Raw genomic sequence first — 11,499 nt, 5'->3', positions numbered from 1 at the left:
CTTACTTTTGCTCTATTTTATAGCATGATTAGCAAGTTTGAATTAGCTTACTTTTGCTCTATTTTATAGCATGATTAGTAAGATTAGATTAGCTTTCTTTGCTCTTATCACAGCATGTTTTAAAAGTTCAAACTAGCTCTCTTTTGCTCTATTCTAGAGCATGATTAGTAAGTTCAGATGTGCTTCTTTTCCTTTGTTTTATAGCATGTTTGGAAAGTTCAGATTTGCTTTTCTGTTGCTTTGTTTTATAACATGCTTAGAGAGAGTCTAGATTTGTTTCCCTTGTATTATTTTTATAGCATGCTTAGTTAATTGTAATCCTACACTTGTTAGGTATATCTACAGGATTCCAATAAACTCTAATTAAGGATTATGAGAAAACTGAGTAAAAAGAAAAAGACCAAGGTCTAGTTAAAAAGAGATAACAAGTTAACTAAAGTAAGAGGCTAGTACCCGACTTCCAAGGTTGTCGTTAAACAAATCCAGGTGACCAATTCCAAGGTCTTGGCCCTGGTAAGACCAAGGTCTTTACCTCATAGGACTAGAGGCTCGCTACCTCAGTCACTATTAGAGAGCGCGCAAAATAAAGATGGTACTAAGCCTGGGCCCAAAGAAGAAAAGAAAAGAAAGGAAAAGAAAAGAAAAGAACAAGAAGAAGAAAGTAAAAGAGAAATTAAAATATTAATTTCTAGTATAAGGAAAGTAAGAAGAAAAGAACAAAGAAAAGAAATGTAAGAAAAGTAAGGAAAGAAAAAGAAGAAGAAAGTGAAAGAGAAATTAAAAGATTAATTTCTAGTATAAGGATATAAGAAAAGGAAACAGGTTTATGCTTAGAATCAATAAAAGTTTAGTTCTTTAATTCTAAGCCTACAGTAGTAGTTTCCTTATTTTCCTGTCAGTTAGTGATCATATTTAGTATTCAGTTTTATTTCTGTATACCATGAGTACATGCGGCTTTTCTTTAGCATTTCAGTTTCCGTATTATTGCATTACTTTTATGCACTTCGAGTTTTGTGAGATAGATTAGTACTTACTAAGCGTTTTCGCTTATAGTTTTTTTTTTATTGTAACGACCCGACCCTTTGGCCTCTTGGGCGACCCTTGTGGCAGCCCAACTGGCGGCTAAAGGGTCGTTGGTCGACGACATGAGAGGTCGCCAAATGGGCCGACGACATAAGGGCCACCAGTTGGGCTGCCACAAGGGTCGCCCAATAGGCCAAAGGGTCGGGTCGTTACAATAAAAAATTCCCTACTTAGTCAGCCCTCACTTGAGGATAGTATTGCAGACCTTTCAGCAAAAGCAGCTTTATGCTAAATTCTCAAAGTGCGAGTTCTGGTTAAATGAGGTGGCGTTTTTAGGTCACATTATTTCTAAAGAAGGTATTCAAGTGGATCCAGCCAAAGTGGAAGCGGTCAACAACTGGAGTAGACCCAAGAACGTCAGAGAGATCAGAAGCTTCCTTGGTTTAGCTGGGTACTACAGGAAGTTCGTGGAGGACTTTTCCAAGATAGCCTCTCCACTAACAGCCCTCACCAGAAAGAACAAGAGATTCGAATGGTCAGATAAATATGAGCAGAGTTTCCAAGAGCTAAAGAAGAGATTGATCAGTGCTCCCATTCTGACTGTTCCACAGAGCGACAAGAGTTTCGACATCTACAGTGATGCTTCCAAGATGGGCTTAGAAGTTGTACTCATGCAAGAAGGAAAAGTCATAGCCTATGCTTCCAGACAACTCAAAGACTACGAGAAGAACTATCCCACTCACGATCTTAAGCTGGCAGCTGTGATTTTTGCACTGAAACTCTGGAGATATTATTTGTATGGAGTTCAGTGTAGAATCTTCACAGATCATCAGAGTCTTAAGTACTTCTTCACTCAGAAGGACTTAAACATGAGATAGCGCAGGTGGCTGGAGTTGGTCAAAGATTACGACTGTGAGAACCTCTACCACCCAGGCAAAGCTAACAAAGTGGCAGATGTACTATGCAGAAAGTCCAGTGCATCCCTGATGTCTCTGTCATCATTAGCCCTGCTACTGCAGAAGGAGTTGTCAAATTTTGGACTTGAAATTTATTTATGGACAGCTCTCCGCAATGACCTTAGAGTCTACCTTGCTTGAGGGCATACAGAGAGAGCAAAGTGAAGATCAGATAGAGGATTGAGATTGCCCAGAGTAGACAGAAGAGTTATACTGACACACGCCGTAGGCCCTCTTGGCCCATTTGGCGACCTCTCATGTCGTCGATCGTCGGCCCTTATGTCGTCGGCCCATTTGGCGACCTCTAATATCGTCGACCGACGACCCTTGGCCGTGTCGTTACTCACTAGGACTTTCCACCCCTAGCAGTGGATTTTTGCCTCCCCCAGGATTCGAACTCTAAACCTCCAGGCTTAAGTACTAGAGTTTATGAATCCTGGTAACCAAGTGAGATGATCTCACTTGGTTACCAGGATTCATAAACTCTAGTACTTAAGCCTGGAGGTTTAGAGTTCGAATCCTGGGGGAGGCAAAAATCCACTGCTAGGGGTGGAAAGTCCTAGTGAGTAACGACACGGCCAAGGGTCGTCGGTCGACGATATTAGAGGTCGCCAAATGGGCCGACGACATAAGGGCCGACGGTCGACGACATGAGAGGTCGCCAAATGGGCCAAGAGGGTCGGGTCGTTATAATAAAAAGGCACCTTTTATTGTAACGACCTGGCCCTCTTGGCCCATTTGGCGGCCCATTTGGCGACCCTCGGGTCGTCGACCATCGGCCCTTATGTCATCGGCCCATTTGGCGACCTCTCATGTCGTCGACCGACGACCCTTGGCCGTGCCGTTACTCACTAGGACTTTCTACCCCTGGAAGTGGATTTTTGCCTACCCCAGGATTCGAACTCTGAACCTCCAGGCTTAAGTATTAGAGTTTATGAATCCTGGTAACCAAGTGAGATCACCTTTTTATTATAACGACCCGACCCATTTGGCGACCCTCGGGTCGTCGACCGTCGACCGTCGGCCGTGCCGTTACTCACTACTATAGTTTATGAATCCTGGTAACCAAGTGAGATCATCTCACTTGGTTACCAGGATTCATAAACTCTAATACTTAAGCCTGGAGGTTTAGAATTCGAATCCTGGGGGAGGCAAAAATCCACTCCCAGGGGTGGAAAGTCCTAGTGAGTAACGGCACGGCCGACGGTCGACGGTCGACGACCCGAGGGTCGCCAAATGGGCCGCCAAATGGGTCGGGTCGTTACAATATACATCAATCAAGTCAAGTTTTCCAGCTCTAGTCAAATCTATTTGGACCAAATTGACTTAACTTGACTAACCAAGTGAAAGATGTTGCCCTCTAAGCAATCAGCAAGTAGCTAAAGGTTAGATAGTTGGTAAAGGATACTCAGTTTTCTGGTTAAGCATGTTTGATCTTTAGGGCTCTGATACCTCTTAAAGTAAAACTGGATAATTTGAAATCTATTGAACTTGACTCATGCTTGGACTTAAGGACCAACTGACTTTGAATAAATAACCTAAACCAAATTTTTAACTACTCCACTCCCTCCCAGTCCTCAAATTTAATAAGTATTGTTTAAAATTAAGCTAAGTTTTTTTTAAGCTATAGTTGTCAATACTTGCAAAGAGCTTAGCTAACTTTTATCTACATAGCTATTTTTAAAATTTTAAAACTTAGCCCACTTTTAAATCTAACTTTGTAAATTCTTGCTTTCCTAAGTAAAGCATGGTTTTGCAAAATTTAACTCATTTCTTTCAAAAATTTGTACTAAGAAAAGGAAATTATAAAATGTTAAGTGTTATCAAAGTCTTGTTATCCCTCTCTATAAATCGAATGACTATTTTGATTATTTTTTGATATATGGCAAAGGGGGAGAGTAGCAAATTCAAATACTCAAATAATTATCAAATTCAAATTCAAAAATGAGAGTAGCAAATTCAAATTGATGAATAACAAAATATTAAAGGGGGAGTAACGGTTAAAGGGGAGTCTAAACTTGATGCTATGCTTGCTTTAAATGTTTTTACTTGCATCTATTCTTTATTTGATATCTGTTTACTTAACTTTGAATTTGAGTTGTCATAATCAAAAAGGGGGAGATTGTTGGTGCGGGAAGCATCTGACGATCGAACTCGTGTTTTGATAATGGCAAAGGATTCAAAGTTAAGATGTTTTGTGATTTAACAAGTCTGCTTGAGTATTTCAGGAAAGTCCTAGCTACGGTTAGGCAAAGGAAAAACCCTAGGGGGTGATAACCCTAGGTCATAGGGGGTGGTAACCCTATGCAGAAAGTCTTGGCAAGTCAATGGCTTCAGGCAAAAGTCCTAGGGGGTGGTAACCCTAGGTGGAAAGTCCTGGTGTCGCGAACCAGGTGAAAGACTGGACTAGCCGGGAAGCGGATGTCCAGCAGAAAGTCCGGAAGCGTCGATTGCTGAGCAAAAGTCCAGTCGATCTGGAGGATCGCACTGGCAACAGGTAAATCTCCTTAGGGGAGTAGGTGAGGACGCATTCCCCGTAGAGGGAACAGTAGGCGTCGAGTCGACCAATGGTTTCCGGTCGGAAACCCGAAGTCAGACCCGGATAGTCCGGAGACTGTCATTATCATATCTATTATGTTTTATGTGCTAACTTTGTGCTGCAGGGTATATTTGGGATTAATGTATCTTGTAGGGACCAAAGTGTGAAGAATAGTCTCGGATGAACAGTGTCCGAGGCGCCTCCATGGAGCTTGGAGGCGCCTCGGGCGCTAAGGTGACGTGGCTGCTGTGAGATCTCAGAAAATTTAAATAAATAGGGTTATTTCAGAAATAGCCTTATAGAATTTTTCCGGAATTTTTAGAAATTTTCTGGAAATTTTTCGGAGCTTGTACGGAGGATTTTGAGGGGATAGATCGATAAGTTCGGATAAAGCCTGTTTGGGATACCAATTTAAGTGAGAAAATGTTTTTATTATATAAATCCTTTTCCCTTTATTTCCTCCCCCAAATCGCCGATCCCGACCTGACCTTTCCCCTCTCTGCCGACGCGAACCTCCCTTCCTTCTCTGTTCTCTCTCGCGGACAAGCGACGGCGACGGGAGCAAGGGTCCAGCTCCGGCGATCGTCGATCTCGACCCAGGGGAGCAGTCGCTAGCGCAGATCCGGACGTGGGTGATTTTCTCCAGCCCTAGGTGAGAGCGCTGATCTTCTCTCGGCGTCGTCGGCGCAGATCGGAGCTCGGAGCATAAGGGTTCCGATTCTCTCCTCCTCTGGTTTCCTTCAATCTCCGATTTCTTTCTTCTCAGCCGAGTCTGCCGATCCTTTTCTTCCCCGATCGACATCACTGGATTGAGTCGTGCCGCCCGATCGCCGGCGTGGAAGAGCAATTAGGGCTTCAAAGGTAAGCCATCGAAACTCTTCTTTCCTCTTGATTCATGGTTGGGTTCTTGTTGATTCATGGGTTAGCGCTCTATTCTGGTGTTGTGTGATCCGTGATCTCCATTGATTGAACCCTTCTTGATCCGATCAGGAGGCGAGGTCCTGTTCTGTGAAGGCGATCTTGGATTCCCTCTGTGTCGCTGCTGATTGAGGTCTCGGGTGAATTGGGAAAGAACTCCAGCAGAGGTTGCTGTGAGTTTTCTGATCCAGCAAGGTGAAGATCTGTTTTGGTTCTTGCTGTGGTGTTTTTGGCTTCGGCAGACACCTCATCCAGCCAGCTCAGTTTGGATCGGCAGTCATCCATACCTCAGTGTACTTGATACAGCACCTAGTTCAGCTGGGAATTGAGGTATGTGTAGGGATTTTGATACATGTGTAGTGTTGATTTAGGGTTAGGTTTGAAATGAATTGTGGTTGGAACATGTTATAGATTATGTGTTAGATGATTAGGTATGATCTTGATACCTATTGATAATTAATTATCATTGGGTTGTGTAGATTAATTAGGTTATATGGATTTAGGTTTGATTTGCTAATCTAGTGGTTGATTAGGGATTAGGAAACTATCCTTAGTCAACCGTTAGAAAGGTTGTGGGATATGGTTTAGGGTTGTTCCTAAATTTCTACTTAAGCTTTATTTAGCTATTTGTTAGTATTCTAGCTAAATAAAAGGTAAATGTATTTACACAGGACTCTGATTCGAGACGAGCATCTCGATATTGGATTAGGACCGGATTGTACCTTTTATTTGAGGCGGGTACCCTTTGACTTATCTTTTGATACTGTCTTATGATATGTATAGTTTATATATACTTACTAGTGATTGGTAGATTTAGCACTTCTCTGGATTTAGGTTTAGTTGATACCTATCACATGCTTCTACTGTTAGATGCTTTACATTAGTCTGGTTTACTTTTATCTCTTGTCATGTGTATATGTGTTTGTGGTTATGGTTACTTATAGTGCTTATCTACCCATGATTAGATGCTGGAGATACCTGTTATATATTGTTGGATTCATGTTGTTTACATCTCTGTTATATATCTGCGTTTACCTTTATGGCACCTACGCATCTGGAGGATACGTTCAGGTATGACATTCTGTAGCCGCATGCACCATACCGCATGATTGCATGCTGGGCGATGGACGACTCCATTATTGTTGAGCTCGTCGGCCGGCTACATGAGGGCCTGCACACAACGTGTCTACTGCATGGGTAGTGGCACAGCACTCAGGGTGTGTATGGCATTTTGCTCGGTGGTGCACCGCCGGGGTGCTCATGGGTAGCACGACACAGCGGGGTTGCAGCCGGGATCCCTCCCCGTCATCGCGTACCGGGAGTTGAGAGCATTGCGCTCCCTCACTATGTTTGAGGTAGGAGGATAGGTGTACTCCGACAGCATCCCGTCCACTCGGTCACTCTTCAGGGGTAGTGACAGCAGAGTGCACGGTGTCATAGCCCTACCCACGCGGTCTTACCATTGTGTGTGAGATACAGACTAGCGTCAGGGGTGACCATGTCATATTGCATCATATGCACAGATTGCATTTATTGTGATTGTTGCATATTGGATGATGCACTTGGGTGACTGCATATGATTGACATGCATACAGGATACATGCGTATTTGTTCTGACTATCTTTATCTGTGTATGTCCACAGTCATTCGCCCAAGTTTATTTCAGTTATGCATTTCTTATTATTCTTGCTGTAAACTGTACTACATGCTTCTGGTTACTCGTTACAGTTTATTCAGCTATGCATACCTGTTATATTGTTAGGAGACTGTACTGTAGGTCTTATGGTTTAGGAGACTGTACCCTAGGATATTACTTGTAGTTATATGTTGCTGTACATATCTATTGGATTACCTGCTGAGTTCTTTGAACTCACCCCGTTGTTACTATTTTTCAGGTTGAGGCCGTCAGGAGAGATTCCAGTCGCTAGCCCCTTTATCGCGAGGATTTGCCTGTTGTCGGGATCTGTTTTCTTTTTGCATCTTATGTACTTGTGATGTGGGTTTTGTATTGTGGACTTTATGACGCACATTGGGTTTACTACTTTTGTTTTCCGCTGCGAATATTTCATTACTTCGTGGATTTCGTTTCTTCGTTGTAGTGGAGTAGGATGTGTACATATATTTTCGAGATTTTATATCGTCTTTTCTTATTAACTGCGTGGATTGATTATATGTTAACTCATGTGGAATGTTGATATAAACTGCGTGGCTTGTTCTTATTGTATTGTATTATTCCGGCCGTGTGTGGCCGAGGTATGGAGATATATGTATATCGAGCTTCATATTGTGGGAGATGTCCAAATTTCTTGGACGAGGACTACGGGGCGTGATAATTTTGGTATCGAGCGGACATCTGGTTCTTACGAGTTTTATGCGTGTCCGGATATTTCGTATTTCAATTGTGATTTCGTCGATTTTCTCGCTTCGGAATTTCGAGGCATTTTGACGAGATTTTATTGGATCTATTTGGGGCTATGCAGCGACAGGATATCTGCAATAGGTAAATCAGGTAATTTTATAGTTTTCATACCTGTAGTGATATCTGTATAACATTTTTTTACATATATGATACGTGTTCTAGTACTTAAACGTGGTCGCACATGTATGAGGGCGATCGGTTCTCTAGAGACAGAGTCTCCAGAGAGTTCTGTTAGGGTTGAGCCTGTCCGTCAGGGATAGACTCCTCAGGGTATTGTGACCACGTTAGACTGTCAGATCCTGACGGTTCCGACTTCAGAGGTACTTACCTCGCCTGTACCGCCAGTAGTACCTACAGGGTACTCGGCACCTTCTCTAGCCATGCCTACTGCGTACTCGGTACCACCACAGACATCTGTGCTGGTTACTACATACTCGGTACCGCACCAGCAGTACCGGTTACTCCTTATCCGGTACCGCCCACCGTACCTCCAGTCGCCCCTACTTATGCCTACTCAGCAGTTCCACCAGCAGTACCCATCCCAGGTTATACGACAGCACCAGTGGTACCTCTTCCAACCTATCCCTCAGCACCACCCATAGGATTAGCTCCAGTGGCTCTACCTAGTTCCGCAGCGATCCCTACTGGTATAGTTGCGGCACGAGCACGGATCCCAGCCTTAGCTGAGTCGATGAAGAGTCGATTCACATTATTCCGCGGGGAGACTGATCCGAGCATAGCTCAGTCCTGGATTGAGACTATGGAGCGGACATTCTTTTACATGGCCTGCTCCGAGTGGGAGAAGGCCGAGCTAGCTGCTTACCACCTGCGAGATGGGGCAGAGATCTGGTGGGACACGCAGCGCTCGATTATAGGCGAGCAACATATTACATGGGCGAGATTTAGGGAGACATTCGAGAGTCAGTATTTTCCCCGGGCGTATCAGATGACACGTCGGCAGGATTTTCTGAGTCTTCGATAGAATAACCGCTCAGTGATGGAGTATAATGCCGAATTTAATCGGTTGGCCAGATTCTGTCCTGAGTTAGTTGTCAAGGATAGATCTCGTATGCTTCAGTTTGTCCAGGGACTAGACGGGCATCTTCAGGTGAAGATTGCCGGTTTGGTAGTTCATCATACATAGAGGCACTGGTAGAACTCTTATGATTGAGTTAGCTCATCAGAGAGTAAATGCGGACAAATAGAGGAAGCAGACTGATCGGACTTCCGGACAAATCCAGCAGCCACAGACAACTGGACAGCAGCAGAGCAGTCGCACACAGACGGGTCAGAGTACTTCTGGGTCATCTAGTCGACCCCAGAAGTCCGGACGATCTTCATCAGGACGTTCCCGGTCTTCTTAGCAGAACCGGAAACAGTCCACCGGTGACTCTTACTGCATCCGATATGGATCCCTAGGTCACATCACCTCTGCATGCACCCTGGGACAGTCAGTTGCTATTATTGCAAACTGCCTGGGCACTTGAGCCGAAACTATTCGCTGAAGGCTCAGCATGTAGCGTCCGGAGTTTCTGTTCCGAGAGGACAGCCGAAGTCAGTCCAAGAGATTCGCATTTTCTTGGGCTTGGCTGGATATTACCGACGATTCGTTGAGGGTTTCTCCAGCATTGCTATGCCATTGACACGTCTGACTAGGAAAGGCGTGAAGTTCACGTGGTCAGAGGCTTGTGAGACCAGCTTCCAGGAGCTGAAGCGGAGATTGGTATCAGCACCAGTTTTGGTTTTACCTTCTGGTGATGACGGATTCATACTGTATACAGACGCATCTCTTCAGGGCTTGAGCGCTGTTTTGATGCAGCACGGTAGGGTAGTCTCCTAGGCTTCTCGTCAGTTGAAGGAGCATGAGAAGAACTACTCAGTACATGATTTAGAGCTAGCCGTTATTATCTTTGCTTTGAAGATTTGGCGACATCATCTTTATGGTATTACTTTTGAGATTCTCACTGATCATAAGAGTCTCAAATATATTTTCACCCAGAAGGAACTCAATCTCCGACAGAGGAGATGGATGGAGTTCCTGGAGGATTATGATTGTACTATTAGCTACCATCCGGGTAAAGCTAATGTGGTTGCTGATGCACTGAGCAGGAAGTCCAGAGGGACTTTAGCTTATCATCAAGTTACAGTCACGGACTTGATTCAGGGATTCGCCGAGTTGGGCCTTGAGGAGGTGGACGAGCGGTATTCTTGTTACCGTGATTGCTCGATCGCCGATCGTGATGAGGATTCGAGAGGCCCAGGCCGGAGATCAACATTTATCAGTCAGATAGCTTCCGGACAACAGACCGAGTTTACACGAGATGAGGAGGGTTTATTTCGAGGCAGATTATGTGTACCTCGGTCTCACCCGGCCATGGAGGAGTTACTCAGGAGGCTCATCGTTCTAGATTTGCTATCCACCTGTGGGACTCGTATGTATCGCGATTTGAGACGTTCCTATTGTGGAACGGCATGAAGAAAGACATCGCAGATTTTGTAGCTAGGTGTCTTGTTTGTCAGTAGGTGAAGGCCGAGCTGCCGGTTTACTTCAGAGGATCCCTATTCCAGAGTGGAAGTGGGAGCACATTACTATGGATTTCGTGGTTGGTTTGCTTAGGACTCGTCGAGGCTATGATGCGATTTGGGTAATCGTTGACCGATTAACCAAATCCAGACATTTTATAGCGATCCTAAGACCGATTCTCGGATCGATTAGCGAGTTATATTGTCGAGAGATTATCGATTGCATGGAGTTCCGTTGAGCATTATATCCGATAGAGACCCGCGTTCACGCCCGACTCGCAGAGTCTGCAGCAGCCTTGGGCACACTGCTTCAAGACGGATTCCATCCGCAGCATGGGCGAGCGGACTATTCAGACATTGGAGGACTTGCCGAGGTCTTGTGTCATGGACTTCGGCGGTTGGGAGGACCACCGCCATTAGTGGAGTTCGCCACAACAATGCCTATCATTCGGCTATCCGATGGCACCGCTGAGGCGTTGTATGGTAGGCCTTTGACACCCGCCCTCCGGGAAGAGGTTGGGAGGCTCTGGTAGGACCTCGAGAGCTCAGCAGATGCGGAGCTGGTTCGCACTATCGACGGAGGATGTCGAGGCCCGGACCGTAAAAGTTATGATGATCGAGACGGAGACCCCCGAGTTCTCCATTGGTGATCATGTATTTCTTAGAGTTTCACCCACGAAGGGTGAAGAGATTTGGTCTCCAGGTAAGCTAGCCCCCGATATATTGGACCATTCCAGATCTTGGAGAGGATTGGAGCGGTGGCTTACTGGCTACCACCATCTCTAGCTGGCATTCATGATGTATTCCATGTATCTACGCCGAGGAGATACGATCCGATCCAAAGACATGTTCGCCGATGTATCTCCTATTCACTGATGTTACTTACGAGGAGGTTCCGTGCGGATTCGGACCACGGGAGCGCCACGGAACAAGACCGTCCGGTTAAAGTCGGATGGCGATCATTCGACGAGGAGGCTACATGGGAGCACGAGGATACGATCCGAGCTCGATACCCTCATCTTTTGCTTGAGGTATGTGGGTTAGAGTTCCTTTCAGTATTTATACCGTTTGGTTATATTCTAGTGTTTGCTGTTGGTTATAGCGAAATTTGGGGACCAAAT

At 44.9% G+C, this 11,499-nt stretch overlaps 1 long non-coding RNA gene across 2 annotated transcripts; it reads left to right on the top strand.

Annotated features, from left to right (window-relative positions):
- Window positions 1-5,002: 5,002 nt before the first annotated feature.
- Window positions 5,003-7,530, top strand: LOC122020705. Of its 2 annotated transcripts, none has more exons than XR_006122300.1 (3): window positions 5,003-5,379; window positions 5,509-5,766; window positions 7,332-7,530. It is a non-coding gene; the product is annotated as an uncharacterized LOC122020705 (long non-coding RNA). The 2 variants fall into 2 exon arrangements; XR_006122301.1 differs by lacking the exon at window positions 7,332-7,530 and adding an exon at window positions 6,108-6,138.
- Window positions 7,531-11,499: the final 3,969 nt, after the last annotated feature.

The sequence above is a fragment of the Zingiber officinale genome, chromosome 9A (assembly GCF_018446385.1).
Source record: "Zingiber officinale cultivar Zhangliang chromosome 9A, Zo_v1.1, whole genome shotgun sequence".
NCBI classification, from domain to species: domain Eukaryota; kingdom Viridiplantae; phylum Streptophyta; class Magnoliopsida; order Zingiberales; family Zingiberaceae; genus Zingiber; species Zingiber officinale.
This window is presented reverse-complemented; position numbering and strand designations above follow the sequence as displayed.